The 5850-nt window shown below is 41.9% G+C and overlaps 1 long non-coding RNA gene across 1 annotated transcript; it reads left to right on the forward strand.

Annotated features, from left to right (window-relative positions):
- The first annotated feature begins 2774 nt into the window (after positions 1-2774).
- LOC119289429 lies at positions 2775-4894 on the forward strand. Its single transcript, XR_005141507.1, has 3 exons — positions 2775-3121; positions 4336-4519; positions 4625-4894. It is a non-coding gene; the product is annotated as an uncharacterized LOC119289429 (long non-coding RNA).
- Positions 4895-5850: the final 956 nt, after the last annotated feature.

Below are 5850 nucleotides of genomic sequence, written 5' to 3' on the forward strand. Positions count from 1 at the left end.
TGGAGCAACAGGGGCCCCACGAGGGTGGAGGGCGCGCCTGGGGGGGGGGGGGTAGGCGTGCCCCCCTACCTCATGGGCTCCTATTAGCTGGCTTGACGTAGGGTCCAAGTCTCCTGAGTTGTATTCGGTGAGAAAATCACGTTTCCGAAGGTTTCATTCTGTTTGGACTCCGTTTGATATTCCTTTTCTTCAAAACCCTAAAACGGGCAAAAAAAACAACAATTCTGGGATGGGCTTCCGGTTAATAGGTTAGTCCCAAAAATAATATAATAAAGCTCAATAATGTCCAAAACAGTAGATAATATAGCATGGAGCAATCAAAAATTATAGATACCTTGGAGACGTATCAAGCATCCCCAAGCTTAATTCCTGCTCGTCCTCGAGGAGGTAAATGATAAAAACAGAATTTTTGATGCGGAGTCTTATTTAGCATAATTTTTAATGTAATTCTTCTTAATTGTGGTATGAATATTCAGATCTGAAAGATTCAATACAAAAGTTCATATTGACATAAAAATGATAATACTTCCAACATACTAACTAAGCAATTATGTCTTCTCAAAATAACATGGCCAAAGAAAATTCTGTTGGGGATCGTAGCAGAAATTTAAAATTTTCTACGCATCACCAAGATCAATCTATGGAGTAATCTAGCAACGAGGGGAAGGAGTGTGCATCTATATACCCTTGTAGATCGCTAAGCGGAAGCGTTACAAGAACGCGGATGAAGGAGTCGTACTCGTAGCGATTCAGATCGCGGTTGATTCCGATCTAAGCGCCGAACAACGGCGCCTCCGCGTTCAACACACGTGCAGCCCGGTGACGTCTCCTACGCCTTGATCCAGCAAGGGGAGAAGGAGAGGGTGTGGAAGACTCTGTCCAGCAGCAGCACAACGGCGTGGTGGTGGTGGAGGAGCGCGGGACTCCAGCAAGGCTTCGCCAAGCACTATGAGAGACGAGGAGGGAGAGAGATAGGGCTGCGCCAAGAAAGAGATCAAATCGTATGTTGGGCAACCCCCGTACCTCAAGTCTATATCTATCTATCTATCTATACCTATTCTAATTACCGACTTCCTAGAAATTACCACGTTAATCAGAAAATTAGAGTCGTCAATCCAGTGGGTCCGAATTATAACGGTGTAGATTAGTCCTTATAACGTTAATCAGAAAAAGACGTCCCACATCTCTCAAAAGAAAAAAAACGTCCCATATCTCTAAAAAGGAAATAAATCTTCCACGTGCCTCTCTCTCATGTTTGTCTAAAACTCTAAATCTTACCCGAGTAGTGATGGCACCCGTAGGGTATAGGTACGGGTGGAGCTACCCCATACCCTTACCCATCTGCCCTGAGTTTACCCATCACCCATACCCATACCCGTCAAGGGTACAATTTTTTCCCATACCCGTCACCCGACAGGGTGTATGGGTACCCGCGGGGAAAATTACCCTTGTTTACAACACATCAATTGAGTAGAAAATAGTTGTAAAAAGCAACATATAATCATAAATTATTAATAGCAACACATTTTAAACAACAATGTGCAACAACATATTCTCATAAAAAAATACTTGCCTATAAAGTGACATATAAAAATGTTAAACAAGAACACATAATCATAAATAACAACACATATGCATACAATTTAAGCTCACGAAATCATGATAAATTATAGAGATAATTTGAATACACATTAGAGTTTTTACCTAGCGTGATTAGGAGGGGAAATGAATATATTGGGATATTAACGGAAACCCACCTGTCAACATTTTAGATGGGTACATGGATACGCGGGCATGGGTTATACGATCCTATACCCGTACCCTCTCTACCCGATGGGTATGATATTTTCCCATTTAAGTACCCATTGGTAATTTTTTGTCCCATACCCTTACCTTAATAGGGTTTTTACCCACAGGGTATGCGGGTAATGGGTACCCATTGCCATCCCTATACCCGAGGCAAGTATCTTTCTCTCTCCAATCTCTCACAAATCTCTCAAAAGGAAAAAATCACCAACTTATCTCTCTCTCACGTCTCCATGCCTCTTCTATCTCACAAGATCAATCTCTACTCCTAATAGATGAGTTGGTAGTCTCGCCTCACCTCCCACCAACCCCTCGACGAACCCTATATTACGCCAGCGAGTGTCTTATTAACAAACTTTCGCTTAACCATAATTAATTTTGGTCGGCCCATTTGGGGCGTGCATTAACTCAATTAAATCAGCACTTTTCAAAATAATGTCACGCATTAACTCATTCAAATCAAATCACTACTTACTAAAAGTTATCTGACCCATTTTCAGTTTTTACCTATGTTTCAGTTTTTCTCTTTTTTCTGCTCGACATGATGAGTTACCAAACAATAAAATCACAGTTTCCAAACAATAAAATTACAGTTTAGTGACAATCAATTGCAAATCCTATCTTTCCTAGCGCATTATCCGAAAAAAATAAACTTTCCTAGCGCATTGATCCTAACAACCAAATCTCTCTACTAAGGCAGAGGAAAAAAATTATATGAGATCAGGTCTCACGGTTAGCAAGTGAGACCCGTCCTGATGGATGACACGTGACATTCACAAATCACAAAGCATCCCCCAGAGATTGGGATGCTTTGTGATTTGTGAATGCCACGTGTCATCCATCAGGATGGGTTTCGCGTGAGACGTGGTCTCATAGATTTCTTTTCCTAAGGCAGACCTCTCCTTCCCTCAGGATAGTAGACCAAGATCCACATCGGCTTTCGAAGTACCGACCATGCATCCGTCAGCCTCTCGCCGTCACGCCGCCAAGCATCGTCGCTACCTGTGCTGCCCCACGGAACCAGAACGATCGAGGGTTTCGAGCAGAAACTGCAGATTCTATTCAATTGTTCTGTTGTTGCCAACTACCTCGATCCAGTGTGTTGGTCCATGAGGTGACTCTGGTGGCGGCGCCATAACCCGGCTGGAGACGGCAGCGGCGACACGTTCTTCTCTCCTCCTATCGGCGCAAGCAGTTCGTCCCCATAGTCGGACCAGATCAAACGCTTCTTGCAACATCAATATCTTGCAATCCTCCCAACGGCAGTGGTAGCGGATTGACCTGGTCTCAACGGCAGCAACATCACAACGACCCAGTATGCTCTTCCACCTCTCCCTCTCTTTAATTTTTTACTAGGATTCTTATTATTCTGTGTGTCTGCATCTGCGTGCCATTTAGGATTCTTGTCTATCTAGATCTTGGTATATAACTGCAGCAACTCATAAGTCTGGGAGGCCAAGAAAGAAGACATAGGTACAGAAGAAGAGGCTTTATTATAAATATTTTCTAAGACCAGCTGCAGTCTGAATGAGACTATTGAGGGCCTTATTCTGCACCGCCACTTCACTAGGGAATACAGTCATCATCGACATAGTTTCACTTGGAGAAAACTGTCTGACACTTCAGTATCATAGCCACCAAGGTAAATGGTCAAGTCTTGTGTTCTCATTGACCTGACTATTCAATCAGAGAGTGTTTTGTTGGCGATTTATAGCGAACCAAAAGAAAGAAGACAACAAATATGTGTTGGGTTATCTTGTTAACCTCACCATACAATTCCTTGTGGGTGGTCTTCGTTAAATTGAAAAGACTTTGGTAGTTAATTCATGCCATTGGTGGTGATGGCAGTCCAACGAAGTGCAATATGTACAAGTACAATTGAGCCAAAAAGGAAACTGGATGCCATCTGTACTAAAGCTAGATGTCCCATACTGTATATAAAACCGCCTCGGTGTTTTCTTCCTTGATTCGATTTTTTCTTTCTCTACTTCATTGATAAAATAAAGAGATAGATTTCACCCTTCTTTTATTGCCATTTTCACTCTGTTTTTTTTACTGTGAAGTTGGCCGGGCATGTAAATATGAATCGCCACATAAAAAGATCAGCGGCATCTCATATTCTCGTTTAAGTGATGTACGTGTTCCAGACTATTTTTCAAGTTTCAGGTCAGAGTCTCTACTCTAAACCATAGTCACCGTGGATATGTAAGAGTGTGCAAGATTTTTGCGAGTGTTTTATTTTTTGATATCACACAAATTGGTGGGTAAATGAAATATATAACACTGGTTCTATAATCCTTTTTTATGATTCTCTTTCGTTTCTTTTATTAAATATTTTATTATTATTCTGTGTACATATTTTAATAGGATGCCAAACATCCCAGAGTTTATCTATATTGTGTATTCCGCCGGATCTCCAAGAGATTGTGACATGTGTGCAGAACATAGATGCTTCGATTTTATCATATACACAATATGTTATACCTATTATGATCCTTCCTTGACAAAAATATTTGAGGTATAATATAGTTTCCTATTACTGATTCGACGGCGCGGAGCAGTGGCAGCGGTAACATCTGTTGACCGATTTGGAGGGGAGCAGAATAACAGTGAGCAGCAAAGTGTGGACTGGTTCAACATCAGCCAACATAATCGCCCCAACATCAGCCAGACCGACTGGTTTGAGCTCCTTCCATGCCTCCCTAACTATCTTGTGAGTTGATCTGTGATCGGAAAAAAAGTCCTAAAGGTTTAGAAGGACATGAGAGATTTTATTTTTCAGGTTTTGAATGCTAATACACGTTTCTAACTTATATAGTGCAAGCAGTTGAGTTGGCTTGAACTTTCCTGTACAACTGAAGGTCCTTCTCGAGCGTGTGCAGCTTGATGTAACATCATGCAGTTTGCGATGGGGAATCAGTGTTTAGTAGGAACAACTTAGTGCATATGTATTTTGTGTGTACTGACCTGATGCAAATATATTCATGTGTAATGCTAGACAAGGTACAAAGGTAATGTAGATTCTGTGTAATGATTCGATTTTCAAACAATATTGTGTGCCCTTAGAAAATTGGATATTCGCTAAGTTTGTAATGACAAGTAATGTATGTAAAGTGTACATTATCATACCAATATTGGTTTCCATATGATATTTTCCCCATTATCAATTACTCGAGGATGCGACTGAGTACAATACATGATGGTGACTTGGTCAAAATCCATTGCATCTTTTTTTGTCATCAACGACCAAAACTATTACAATTACGGTTACCTGCTTAAAATTCAAAATGGATGTGGTGGTGGGACAGGGATCTCATACTGCAGTGGGCCCACATGTCAATGGCCCAACTACATCCTGCAGTACGTCAGGGGAGTTGCTTCCATGGTGGTGGAGGTTGGGGTGAGAGGGGGGGGTCTGAGCCTGGTGTGGCATTGATAGGTTGAGAGACGTAGATGGTGGGTGGAATAAGAAAAGTAATGATTTAACGATAATAAGTTAGCCCATACTATTGACGTGCATACAATACTAAACATATATGGTTAACCATAATTGTTGTTAAATTTTAGAATATATATCTATCCTCCCTTTACAACGCACGGGCAATTTCCTCGTGAGGGTGAGGCATAGGGGGTGCGCATTGCTGGCAGGAGCGAGTCTAAAACTTAATCGGTGACGGTGCATGGGGTACAAGGGAGGGGGTGGGGTGGGGGGGGGGGGGTTGGAGTTGTTCATCGGGGTCTGGGTAGGCCATGGTTGAGGAGGAGGAACCGTCGCGAAACAAGAGGAAGATGAACAGGTGGCAGCGTGCTCCTAACCGTTGGATATTGATTTGATGTAGCAACGCACGGGCACTTAACTAGTCAAAATTAAAAACCAAGATGGACGTGGGCAAGTATCTTTTTCTCTCCAATCTCTCACAAATCTCTCAAAAGGAAAAAAATCTCCAACTTATCTCTCTCTCTCTCTCTCTCTCTCACGTCTCCATGCCTCTTCTATCTCACAGGATCAATCAAAATTAAAAACCAAGATGGACATGGATCTCC

The sequence above is a fragment of the Triticum dicoccoides genome, chromosome 4A (assembly GCF_002162155.2).
Source record: "Triticum dicoccoides isolate Atlit2015 ecotype Zavitan chromosome 4A, WEW_v2.0, whole genome shotgun sequence".
NCBI classification, from domain to species: domain Eukaryota; kingdom Viridiplantae; phylum Streptophyta; class Magnoliopsida; order Poales; family Poaceae; genus Triticum; species Triticum dicoccoides.